Below are 14,265 nucleotides of genomic sequence, written 5' to 3'. Positions count from 1 at the left end.
AATGTTCACATATTAGAAGTCTGCATTTCTAGGTGTTTTATGTAAAGCTATACAGTTGTGAAATGTATTTAGCATAATGGCAGTGCCTGAAATTCTGAAAGGTTATGTCTGAATTTACAGAATACATTATTCTGGATTTAAGTTAATAACCTTTGTTTTAGTGCACATACAGAGGCAGTAAAAATATAGGAAATGCAATTCCTGGAAAGGCAGGAATCAGTAGAATGCCTTTAAATGTGACCTAGTTACATTGGTTATAAGCGTTTCTGTACTTTACTGTAGGAATGCATGATATTTAAAATTGTACCCGGAACAAATACATAACTTAATTGCATAAAACCCTGGGTATTTTTGTTTTGTTTTAACCATGTCTATATTCCCAAACATTTTAATGCTGTCTGAGTGTGTTTATCTCTCTCACCCCCACCTTAATCTCATGGGCATTTCCTTTTCAGCCTGGCAACTAATAATCTTTCTTAACATCTCGGTCCCTTGGGTATTTTTGACATGCAAATCAGCAGGGCTATGCACAATGCCTGCTCTGCCTTCTCACTCTGTGTGTGCATATTCCCTCAGTTGCTTAGCACAGTAGCTAGACTGAGCTTATAATTGAGGGTAATTGTTATAGTTTTGAATGTTTCATGGGCAAATCAATTATCCAAGTATTAACATGGGCAGCACAGCTGATGCCAAACAGTAAAACTCATTATTTGAATACCTTAGTAGACATGCCAGTTAACATTGCTACTAAGCAATTGGTGAATGTTGTATATTGTAAGTTGCCTTGAAGAAACTGTAGTACAAAAATTAAACAATACAGCTGCAAAAATGTAGGTATAGAATGCAATTGGCTCAATAGCCAGATTTGAATAAGTGTTTACACGGAGGATCTTGCACATATAGTTTGATAAACATGGCTGTCTTTGGGTCTGCTTTGTACAATATTGGATGTCCTTAACTGCAAGTCAAATTTCAGAACTGCAGCAGTGTTTTTATGCAATCCATTTATGCACAGACCGTGGGGGGAAATAACCCATGGAGATTGATTTGCATATCCCTGTTGGGTCATTGTACTGCATTCATGACTCTTTTACAGGCATGAAACACAGCTCTTGAAATGCAGGGTTAAATTCACTAAATACAATAACAGGCCATTCATCTAGTTTGGCCATGTTTGGGTTTGTTAAGCATAATGGTGATAAATAAAAATGGTGTGTTCTGAGATAGCTAAGGTTCAAGCATTAACTGCGTGTTCTACGTTGACTGCAGCTAGGGAGCTTGGATGGAGAAAGCTGTTATACAAATAGCTGGGATTGAAGATGCAAGCCTTTAACCTATGTACAGTGGCACTGAAACATACATGCAGCCGCAGTGTTCTCCCCACCCCCACCCAGGAACACAATCTCTGTGGATGGTGCTCTGCATGTGATGAAGAGTTCCTGGGATCAAAATTGCTTGCCCTTCTGGCTTCATCATCAAGCTGAACTGCTCAGCATTCATTCAGTTATAAAGACTGGTAACTAGCGGATACGAAAATACATCCCCACTCTTACATTGGTCTCACCATAGTGCTATTGATACTCATGGAAATGATTTAAGAGGAGCTTTCCTTGCTGCCTGAGCTTTGTTATCTGGCCCTCTTAGAGTTACTTCAAATAACAACAGGGACTGCGTAGGTGTTGTCGCCCAGTTAAAGAAATCATAGTTGATTGTATGTGTTGTAATTAATGTTAATTTTCATATGAACAAAACTTTAGTTCAAGGAAAGAGAAAAAAAAACTTACTTATTATTTATTTGTTATTGCATTTATATCCCGCCTTTTTTCCTCCAAGGAACCCTAGGCGGTGTACATAATCCTCCTCTTCCTCTCCATTTTATCCTCACAACAACAACCCTGTGAGGTGGGTTGGGCTGAGAGTCTGTGACTGGCCCAAAGTCACCCAGTGGGTTTCCATGGCTGAGTAGGGACTAGAACCCGGATCTCCCGACTCCCAGTCCGACACTCTAGCCACTACACCACACTGGCTCTCTTATTAGATGTTAGATGTGGTGCTTGCCTGTGTCACAGCAAGTACCATCTTAGAAGAGGCATTCCCTTCTGCGTGAGAGAGGAAGAACATTGCCCCTGCTGAATGGCCACTGTTACCCGTATTTTTTTTGTAAGTACTTGTACTTTAAAAAAATGTTTTCAAAATGTGCTACTCAGTAATTTGGACACGCTTTCAGAATCTATTAACTGATTAAAAACTAAACATTGCATTTCTCATAACGAATATGGTCATTTAGGGTGCAATCCTATGCGAGTTTAGACATTCCTGACTGGCGAATGCTGGGAGTTGTAGGATATATATTTTTTCTGTCTAAGCGCACTTAGGATTGCACCCTTAACACTGGATTTCTAGAACCTGAAAGATGCATCACAAAGACATTAAACTACTCCCAAGATCAACCCCAATTCTTCTTTATGTCAACATGGCTGCAACTGAAAAGAGGGCAGAAGAAATCAGAAGAACTCAAGGCTGAGGCAGTACTTGAATTATTTATACTTTCACTCTATGACCACAGGAATTGCATAGGGAGCTTTTTGCAGGACAGGTCGCCCTACATGGATTTCTTCATCTTTGTGCTGGCTTTTGATAAACAGCTCCCTTCCCATTTTTCTGGAAAGGCATAACATGTATTGTGGTGGCAATAACAACCAATTGCTTTTATTTGCTTCCAATAGAAGGTGTTGGTCTATAGCAGCATGTAGCTTTCAAAAGACACACCGTAGCTGCAAGATTAAAACTTATTTTAGCACAATCAGGATAGTGATACTAAAGCTATTCTTCCTAGTACTAAAGCAAGATCTGCTGTAGAATATATTCATGAGCAAGCAATGTTCTGTAGCGTTTGTATATTGAAGCATATTATAGTAGACTGCTGTGAAGGCTGTGTCCTGTTTTTAGTGTTATATAACAGTAAATATTCTCCCAAGTGAATTCCCCTTTTAAGGTAGCCTAGAATGTTGCAAGGATTCTTTAATATTTAAAAGCTTCCTTGGACGTCAAACAGAAGACACATAAGCTATTCGTTAAATGTGAATTATATCTCTATTTTGTTAAAATGTCAAAAGCATTTATGTAGAACCAGTAAAAAATTGTGTGCTGAAGAAGTGAACAGAAATGTTTGGTTCAACTTCTTCATACATCATTGGTGTGACAGAATAGATAAGCATCCTTAGATCACTGTCATGAAAGTTAGAGGAAGAGATTTAAATGTTTATTTTAAACCATATGGATTAATTTTTACAGTTTCTTAATGTGCTGCTTCTGAATCTGAGGAATTGGAATAATTAAGGGTGCTATCTCTTCCTTCACTTTGACTACAGCTTCCAATTTGAATGGTTCATGCATATCTAAATTGCAGCTTTCCCCTTTTAAACACGTAGAAGCAGTGACTGGGAAGGTATTGGCTCCCTGCTTCTGTGTATTTCAAAAGTGGTAATTGGAACAAGTGTATCCTAAACTGCTGAAGGAGTGTGTGTTTTGTACTCAGATATCTGCACCAGAGGCTGAAATATAGCGTGAGACATCTTATCCAAGAAAATGAAGGCACAGCAGCTTGCACGTGCATAAAGATATAAAGAGCTTTGTTTAACTTTGAAGTGGTGCAATCAACAAAAAGCTCTGGACCAGTTGGACATGGGAATAGGAATGGTTATGCATTATGCAGGAACAATTTTCTAGCAAATGAAGGCAAAAATTTGATGTAGGTGTTAATGGTTGGACAAATAGTATAAAGTGACATTCTCCTTAGGAAATTTCTACTTCGGTAATATAACATCTCTGACAAATTGTTAGGAGTTGACATCACATGAATATAATGTCAACAGGATTTGTAATTTAAATTACTAGTTAATCCAGAATCTGTGAAAAGAAGAGAGAAAACAGTTTTCCTGCGCAACATACCTATGAGGAAAGTTTACTGTATTTGGGGCTTTTAGCTTAGAAAAATTGGGAGTAAAGAGGGCAGGGGCAGATTGGACATGATAAAGGTGTATAAAATTAGACATGGTGTGGAAGAAGTGGATAGGAAGTTTTTCTCCATCTTTCATAATACTAGAACCTGGGATCATCCAATGAAGCTGAACGGTGGGAGATAGATAAGAGGAAGTTCTTTAGCACATAGTGAATTTATGGAATTTGCTGCAACCAACTTGGACAGCTTTAAAAAGGGATTAGACAAATTTGTGGATGATAAGGCTATTAATGCCTACTAGTTGTGATGGCTATGTATTATCTTCAGAATCAGGCGCAGTAAGGCTCTCAATACCAGTTGCTGGGGAACGTGAGCAGGAAGCTGCTATTGCTCTCTTGTGGAAGACAAATTTATTGAGAACTGTTGAGAGATTTATATTCAGCATTAAACAAGTGTCACAAATGATGAATACATAAATCTGTTCTGCATAGCGTGGGCTCATCTGGATGAACTCACATTTTGGAGTTTCTGGGCACCCCTCCACAGTCCAGGTGCCTAGGGTGATTGAGTCTGCAGCAGTCCCTGCTAGTCACTGTAGCTGATGTAAGAAACCAGTCATGATCCTTGCTGGTCTACAATGGTGGATTTGTTTGTTTTTGCATGCTCACGGTGTGGGATGTCCTGGGGGAAAAGGTGCACCACCTTATTTATTTATTTCATTTATATCCCACCTTTTTTTCTCCAAGGAACTCAAGGTGACATACATAATCCTCTTCCTCTCCATTTTATCCTCACAACAACCCTGTGAGGTAGGTTGGGCTGAGAGTCTGTGACTGTCCCAAAGACACCCAGTGAGCTTCCATGACTGAGTGGGGACTAGAACCTGGATCTCCCAACTCCCAGTCTAACACTCTAGCTACTTTATCACTCTGACTCTCAGTGTGGTGTATCTTGGATACTTCTTTGAACTGCTGGTTTTCTGTAACATCATGAAACCAATAGCCTAGGAATCTCCTGTATGTCCAGGTGCTAGATTGCATCCGCACCACTATTTAGTCTGGAATTGTTGCTATTTGTTTATAATTCACATTTTTATAAAGTGAATGTTCCCGACTAAATAGTGGTGTGGAAGCAATCTAGCCAGCCTGTTGTGTTCCAGTGTTTTCTGTATTGTCCATCTGTCTTTTTCCCCCCCAGACTTGATTTGTGGATATTTTCCCCTAACTTAAAAATATAATCGAAGTAGCAGTCTGTTCAATGTGGACTGGTAAAGCACTGTAGAGGTTTCTTAAGGCTACTGTGCCTTTACTTAGAAGCTTTCACCTTGCAGCTTTTGCTTCTAATTGCTTCCTGATCAGTATGGCAGCAGAATTGCTAATAAATTGATCCCATTGTTTGGCCTTGTTCTCTGTCCTTACTTATTTCCTCTTATTAATTTCTCCCCTTTCAAAAAAATAAGAAATAACATTATTTTATAATTAGAAAAGAATTGTTCTCTGCAGGGAACAGAAACTGACTAAGGAGTCTATTCATCAGTAATGTTGCTGCCACATCAAACAGGAAACAATTAGAGGCAGAACAGCAAGCACAAAATTTCTAATTAAAGTTGCAAAGGACCTTTGAACAAGATTAACTTCTGAGTTAATTTATAGTAGCTATTGGGAAGAGTATTGTGGTATACTATAGCACTATAAAGTGTTGTGTGCAATTACCACTTTAATTCCACTGCCAGTTTCTCATGTCATTGTTGGATGAAGAAGCAAAACCACTTTGGTCTGCCGCATTGTAGAGGAACATCTAGTATTGGCACACAACATTCTTGGCTCTTCTATAGCATTCAAAGTCTATAATAATTTAATGGTTCCTTTGCAAGCTTGATGGCTATACCTTGACTCTTTTTAGTATACCAATTTAACTAAAGGTTTACCTGTACAATTATTACTGGAGCTATGTGACCACAGGAAGCCTTAGTCAGAAAATGCATTGATAACATCTAGTGTAGTTGATGTGTGTTTAGCTTTACACTTCACAGACTGGTTGGAAGAGTCTGGTGGGATGAATTGGAGCACTGGCCATTCATGAAGTGACTGCATATGTTTATATTATTGAGTGCCCTAGTACGAAAGTAGGTGCCAAAATCCTATATCTAGCTAAAATTACTTGCCTATCACTGCAAAGTGATAGTGAACTGATCACTAGAGTGTTGGCATCTTTCTGCAGTAGGAGCCATTGTTTTAGTATGGCCAATACTTGCAAAAATTGGAACCATTCTGGACATAGATCTTGATCACAGGCCCAAGGTGAAAGTGAGCAGCCCACACAGAAATAACTTGCCTTAAATAAACTGGCATAGAGCTGTGTGATGTATTCGCTTACCATCTATATTAAAACCACTGTGTATGTTTGCGCTCTCTCTCTCTCTCTCTCTCTCTCTCTTTGGGTTTTATCGTGCTAAAGTTAAACTCATTGATTTCAAGGCAGGCACTAAGCATATGCTTACCTTCCATTAAAATTAGTGTTACTTAAACATGCTTAAGTTTGGCTGGGTTGTGCTCCTTGCATTTCGTAAGATTACTATGGGCTGCAACTGTGTCCAATCAAGTATAGAAAGGAGATATTCCTAGACCTTTGCATCCTGTTAGCTGCTGGGCTTGCTCTTCTCTTGACTGCTATTATGAAAAAAACTATGCCCTGAATTTTCAAAGAGTGGAAAAATCCTGGTTTTCTAACTGTTGTGGAAGTATCTTTTACTCTGATACCCCAGTGACTGCAGGCCAAGCATCATTCTGTGAAAGAATAGCTAAATGCTTCTTATATAAGCACAAAAGGGAAATGGAGTGAGTGAGTGCATTGTAGTGATCTCTGGGAGTAGAGAGTGATGTCTTGGGAATTGCTGTTGAGGGGAAGAACATGGGCATGGAGGTTCAAGGCCAGATCAGAAGAAGTGTCTCTCTGGCAGCCTCAAAGTTGCTTCACTGCTGAAGATAGACTTTCTAGTGTCTCTTTTCTTCCGCATCTTCCCATCAAGCTCTTGGCCATGCTGAAGTGTGAACTGTTAAGAATTTTGTAATGTGATAATTGATGCAGTGGCCTCTCCATTGCCAGTGTGGCTAACTAAAGCACTAACTGGCAATCCTATAGATGCCTACTCAGAGGTAAATCCCTTTTGAGCTAAGTGGGTATAGGATTGCAGCCTAAGTTGAGTTTAATTTCCTTTTGAGGCCTGAAGACTAGCTTCTGACATGCCACCTGAGATATTTTGGTTTTATGATTTGAAAGCTGTTCCGAGATTAGAAGAGTTGCACGTACAGGCATCCAAAAACATTTGTAAATTTATTTCTGGCCTGAAGAACTGACCAGCCTGATTGAGGGGAAAGGAGCAAGCTTGTGAAATGAGTCACCTTTTAATTAAACGTTTAATTTCCTTCTTTGGTATTTGTCTTCCAGCACTGAGTATCTATATTAAAAAGCAATGGCACTGGAGGGTTCTTAAGGTACCAAGAGGCTTCAGCTTTTTATTATTCAAACAGTATTAAGTTGAATACAGGCTTGTATATTTAATTTAGGTTACTATTTTAGAGTAGACAGGTGAGTTCAAAGGCAATGCCAATCTCTTGAACCAGCACTACATATATTTATTCTGTTTTGGGATTGTAATATAGACAATCTAGTTAGGCTAATTGTATTGCTTACTAGAGATAGTTGTATTGTATTGTATTGTGTTATTGAATTAATATTTTTAAAGTGTATGCTTGAAAGTAAAGTTTGTAATTCTAACTGGTTGGCCACTTTTGGAAACAGCTTTTTGGCCTCCGTGGTTGGGTCCAGCAGGTCTGCTCTTATATCTCAGGTGAATTGTCATGTCCTAAAACTAGCAGTGAAAGTACATAATGGCATGTACAGTGACAGTCATGTGCTATGCAGCTGTCCCTGTTAACAAACAGTTCTTGCTTTTTGCATTTGTCTATAATGTGGGTGGTATCTTTATTAACTCAAAGGAAGATGTTGTACTCTGGCTAAAGCTAAGCCACTGTCAGATCCTGGCAGCCACTATCATATAAAACTGCTGGCTCAGCTCAATTTAGTTCCTTATTGAAGTAGCATCCATGAATACTGCAGAAGTAATCTACGATCGACCTGTTCGTAAGTTGTTGAACATGACATATGAACCACGAGCACTGGGTTGTTTGGGGGTTAAACAGCCCAGCAGTTAACCCTACAACAAACCATGGGATGATCGTAGGTTGTTGAGTAAAACCAGAAGTGGTTGGTTGTTGGTAGCGTGCCCGCTCTTTCCTACTACTCCCCGGCAGTCCATAGGCTGTTTAACCAATGGATTGTTTACATGCAAATCAGGTCATTATTTGCTACATTTTATAGGCCTAGGCTAAAGCCTTTGGTCATAATTCCATATGATGGTAGCCAGTGTTGAGCATTCTAGCTTTGTCTTGTGCTATCATTTAAACAGTTATTGTGGCCAATTTTAAAACTGGATCTATTATTATTATTATTATTATTATTATTATTATTGTCTCTTTTCTCACTTGTGATGTTTTTTCTAGATGGACATGACTTTGCCAGGTCATGCTGTCTTTTACTGATTCAGAAATTTCCTGATAATTGAGCATGTTTTAAGTACGACTGCTTTCTGGATGTGGGTGTGGATGAATTTTGGTAGGCCCAGTTTCTGAAGGTTTTCGGTGTTGTTGGTGTTATTATTTATTGCATTCCTATAGTGCCCCATAGCCGAAACTTCCTGGGTGGTTCACAGAGTTTAAAAACATTAAAATGCAGTATACAAAATTTAAAAACCATTTACATAAAACAGTTGTAAAGCCATAAGTAGCCAATCCTTCCACATGCCCTAAGGCAGGACCTTAGTAATTATCCTTAGTAATTATCTGCCACTAGTGATTAGATCATCCAGATGAGTATATGAGAACTGGAGTAAACAGTACCCTCTTCTAGCACTGCATCAGTTAAAACAATCTGTATAGCTCTGGCAAACAAACATGGTTGCACTGTACTAGAAAATTTTAGCAGCCAGCCCCCAAGTGAATTTGGTCTTGTGCAGGCTTCTTCCCATAAATAATTGTATAACTCTAAAAACAGGACACAGACTTCACAGCGGTCTACTGTAATATGTTTCAGTATACAAAAGCTACAGAATATTGCTTACTCATGAATATATTCTACAGTAAATCTTGATTTAGTACTAGGAAGAATAGTTTTAGTACTACTATCCTGATTGTGTTAAAGTAAGTTTTAATCTTGCAACTACAGTGCATGGACAACTGTGTGTCTTTTGGAAGTTAGATGCTACTATAGACCAACAGCTTCTTTCATTTTACTGGAGGCACATAAAAGCAATTGGCTGTTGCTGCCACCACAACAAATGTGCCTTTCCAGTAAAATGGGAAGGGGGCTGTTCGTTATGTGCAAACCCAGCAAGGATGTGTTGTTGGGGTGGTTAACAACCCACCCCAAACCCTAAAAAAGGCCATGGGTTCTGGGTGGCTTGTTAACCACCCCAAGAACTCACCCTCACCAGAGCCACACAAAATGACAAGGTGTGGCATGTCCCTGCAGAGGGTTGAATTTTTAAAGAGCAAAATGGCAAGTCCCGCAGAGAAATTCACCCATGCGAACCAGGTCAGTGTGTCACAAAAATGGCAGACCTGCAAAGATGCAACACTAAACAATTTTACATACAGACACTAACAGTTGAATTCCCCAAGCACCCCAATTCATTGCTACTGACGAAACTCAATAGGATCCGACTCACCTGGGATAGGAGGCACCATTTCTACATATGAGGTGTGGATGCTTTGGACATCATTACATTGCCTACTGACATGTTTACCTGTGGTCACCTCATACTATCAAAACCCACCAGCCAGCAAAGCTCCACTCATGGAGGGTGTCTCCACCTGATTTAGAAGGATCCTCACACTTTTCCCCCTTCATAGCCTACCCCATTCAGCAGGCCCATGACTCTCTGGGTGAAGTGGGATTGCATGATTGGGGAGGGAAAATGAGCCCTGGTGGTGTATTTTCCCTGCTGCTGCGTGGCAGTCACAAGCATTTCCATAATTACCATGACCAGGTACAGTTGTCATGACAAATGAACCTGGCAGGAGTGGTTTACAAACCACCCCACAACCCCAGAATAAGGCATAGATTCCAGGGTGATTTATAAACCACCCCTGCCACCCACCCTCACCTGGTTCAGGCATTACAACAACCCATGCCCAATAAGGGTAATTATGGAAATAAGGCAGATCACAACTGGTGTGCACAGGGCAGGAAAATAAGCCACCATGGCTTATTTCCCCCCCCCCCCCCGCCCCGGTTGTGCAAACCTGGTCTTTGTGTAGTAATTGCAGAGAGTCGGAGGGCCTGCCATGAGGAGACAAGGACAGGGAAGTCTGCTTCCAGCAGCCCAAATCTGGATCCAGTCCATTTTATTAGTGTTCAGTTTGCTTTATTCCTAAAAATCTTAAATGGAGTCATGCACTGATTTTAACTGCATTATCTAAGTCAATCACATAGAAATCAGTAGTGTTGATCTCCAAACGATAGGTTTGTTTTCTTGTACAAATATGTAGAAAGCCTTAATATTACCAAATGTTGGAAGAGATGATGTACTGAATTTTCTCTTTTATTCATTTCACTGATGAATGACTGAACACTGGATTGTGTACTGGAAGAACAGATCTGTGAAATCTGAAAAGAAATTATAGAGCTTTATAGGAGAAGAGAAGGGCTTGATTTGCAGTAGAGGGTGAAATGACCATGGTCACGCTTTGTAAGTTTCTGTCAGCATCATTTCCCTATTAATTTAACAGCCTACTGCTGCCTAGAGGTAGGAAGGATGTTAATCCTTTCATGGCTTTAATTTTGCAATGCAGGCATTTTTAGCAAGGCTTAGTGGAGGAGGCACTTTTAATGTAAGTTTCTGCTTAGCTTTTATCTTTAAACCTTGCAGAAGGTGAGACAGAGTGGGTTTAGTGGTGTGTGTGTGCGTGCGAGAGAGAGAGAGAGAGAAATAGAATTAAACGAGCAGTATCCAAGTATGTCATTCTGCTAGCACAGATTATATTTGCTAAGTTCCAAACAGTGTACAAGAGGAGAATCCAACAAAATGTATGTTTGTGCAAGCCTTGTTGGGCATCTTGTTGTGCAAGCAGTTGTGTATTACACTTGTGCAACCCATTTTGCACCTGGTTGCATATTATTTTTGCAATAAGTTATTTAACCTATTGCATATGCGTGTACAACTGGCTGAGCAAGCATAATACGCAACTACTTGCATTACGAGAAGGTTTGATGGAGCTCCTCTACTGCTATTTGACTTTGCAGAATGATATGGTTGGATACTGCCCATATATATATATATATATATATATATATATATATATATGATCTGAATATCCTTGGCTTTACCTTGAACCTCAGTAGAGGAATATGAACTGTAAGCAAGAAAAGGGGAAAAGGCTGTAACTGTTAAAGAATACATATTCTAGACATATATTTATTTGTTTGTTTATTTATTTATTTATTTTTGCATTTATATCCTGCCTTTTTTCCTCCAAGGAACCCAAGGCGGTGTACATAATTTCCCTCCTCCTCTCCACTTTATCCTCACAAGAACAAGAGGTGTAGATTGGGCTGAGAGTCTGTGACTCGCCCAAAGTCACGCAGTGGGTTTCCAAAGTCACCCAGTGGGTTCTAGAGTGGGGACTAGAACCCGGATCTCCTGACTCCCAGTCCAACACTTTAGCCACTACACCACACTTATTCTAGACATGTTGCTGGCCTGGCACTTAAGATGCCATGCCATGTTAGAGAAATTATGCAGTACAAATATTTTGGATAGAATAGTATATTTTTATTCCGCAATAAGATTTAATTCTATATCAACCTGTATCTGCATTTTCAGTAGCATGTTCAATCTTATTTTGAAACGGAAAATTTCATTTCTAAATAGCTGCATGCTATGAGAAAATATTGATCTTCCTTCTTGTATGCCATCTGTTGCATAGAATTAAAAGGCTAAGTGAGGCTAAATATTAATATATGGGAGGAGGGGAATATCCTGAGCAGTAACTCTTTGTATAGAAACTGGCACAAGTCTTCAGCAATTGCAGCGAGGTGATGGGGAAAAGGTTGGATGCACAAGCCCAGCCCCTGGCACCCAGTCCTACCCAGATGAATGGCTCGGGTGTTCAATTGATGCATATTAGGGGGAACGTATGAGGCTTTGGTGAATGGTGGTGTGAGGAGAGAAAACTATGCTTTTACATATTCTGTATTCATTCACAGCAAATTTGAGAATTAACATGAGACATTTTCATAGAATCATAGAATAGCAGAGTTGGAAGGGGCCTACAAGGCCATCGAGTCCAACCCCCTGCTCAATGCAGGAATCCACTCTAAAGCATCCCTGACAGATGGTTGTCCAGCTGCCTCTTGAATGCCTCTAGTGTGGGAGAGCCCACAATCTCCCTAGGTAACTGATTCCATTGTCGCACTGCTCTAACAGTCAGGAAGTTTTTCCTGATGTCCAGCTGGAATCTGGCTTCCTGTAACTTGAGCCCGTTATTTTGTGTCCTGTACTCTGGAGGACTGGGATTCTGAGATCTCAGTTTTTCTGTCAGCTTGGGCATGAAATAAATCTTGTTTGCTTTGGTACTTTTTGGAGTAAAAGATGAAATCAAAAGATCATAAGGGTTGAACAAATCTTTGCTTGCTAAATTTCAAAATAATGTACTGATCCCAGTTCATATGTTGCAATACAAAAAACAAAAAAATCCTACAGGGAGCTACAGAAAACAGCGGAACAGAATTGATAAAACTTGAATGAATGTATGTAAATATTAAATTCAATGTTTATATGAAGAAAAAACAATAGTTCTAAAGGGCAAAACATACATTTAAAATATGAATTTATATGTCATAGATGGCTTCATTTTCTAAGGAGGGAATGCCTTATGATACTTGCCACCCTTAATTACTGTGCATGTTTTTAAAATTAAAATCTCCTGCTCAGTTAATTGGGGGGTGCTATTTTAGTCTATCAAAATATATTCAATTGATTCACTCTCACTAAACATTGCACCTGTAACAAAAATGCAACTTCTCTGGAGACACAGATGGCTCTTCTTAAAAATATAAATTAATAGGATCCAAAAACGCTTGTTGCAGTGGGGTAAGCGTAGGTGCTATAATTGCAAGACCTGTTTCTCCATTTGTTACAGTAATCACTCTGGGCATGGCTAGATGGGGCGATATCCCGGTGATCTCCCAGGATCATCCCTGTGCATCCACATGACGCACAGGGGATCCCGGCAGCAGGGAGGGACGATCCCTCCCTTGGCCTAGGATATCACCCTACAGTTTAGTTCCGATTTTTCCGCCGTCTTGAGATGAACCCGAGACCGCGGAACATGTGGCCTGCCATCGCGATTTTGTCCCGGCTTCCCGCAAGTAACCGTGAGGAGCTGGGACCCAGGCACATCGGGGGTGGGGTGGGGTGGGGGGGGAGCGAAAGGGTTTGATTTTTTAAACAACAACAACAACAACTTACATTTTTCGCAGGAACGCTCCTGCACTCTTCTCTGTTTAAAAAAAACACAAACAAACGATGGCCGTGACGTCCTCTTCTCCCTGGGACACCCCTCATCTAGCCATTCCCTCTATCTCCCCAATATTGCCTCCAAGTCCCTGAAAAAAACATCAACTTAGACAGATGATTTGGTATGAATTAGTTGGTGGTATTTCGCCCAGTTTTTCGAATATGAATTCTGGAACAGGAGCATGCAGCTTCAGTGATATTAGGCCTCTGAACATCATAATGTTGGACGCTCACATAACTTAATATACCATTACTTACTCATGCAATCCATGATGCTCAAAGAATTGCATTTTTAAAGTAAACCTGGGTTATAATTAGAGTATCCAAGTAGATTTCAGTGAATATAGAAAGCAGAATTCTAGATCCCTGGTGAATCTTATTCAACTGATTTAATTTAATCCCAGAAATTATGTGTTTACATTTTTTATTCTAAAGTGTCTATAATAGAAAGATAGATCGATAGGCAGACAGATAGATAGATGTTTTACATACATGGAGGGAAAATAAGGCAGAGTACTTCAGTGCAGCCAATCAAGCTAAAATTGTATGCACAAAGAAAATTGTATGCACAAAGGGGGAAAGTAGTGAAAAAATATCAGTTTGGATATAACAGAGGGAATAATTGAGGTTTTAACAAATATTTCTACACTGTAGTGGAAGGAGCCAG

At 39.7% G+C, this 14,265-nt stretch overlaps 1 protein-coding gene across 4 annotated transcripts in view; it reads left to right on the top strand.

Annotated features, from left to right (window-relative positions):
- Positions 1-14,265, top strand: part of MTUS1 (microtubule associated scaffold protein 1) — a 116,259-nt gene that overhangs the window by 57,022 nt on the left and 44,972 nt on the right. The window lies entirely within an intron of this gene.

Source organism: Elgaria multicarinata, chromosome 10 (assembly GCF_023053635.1).
Source record: "Elgaria multicarinata webbii isolate HBS135686 ecotype San Diego chromosome 10, rElgMul1.1.pri, whole genome shotgun sequence".
NCBI lineage: Eukaryota > Metazoa > Chordata > Lepidosauria > Squamata > Anguidae > Elgaria > Elgaria multicarinata.
The sequence above is the reverse complement of the archived record's forward strand: the minus strand, read 5'-3'. Positions and strand labels throughout refer to the sequence as shown.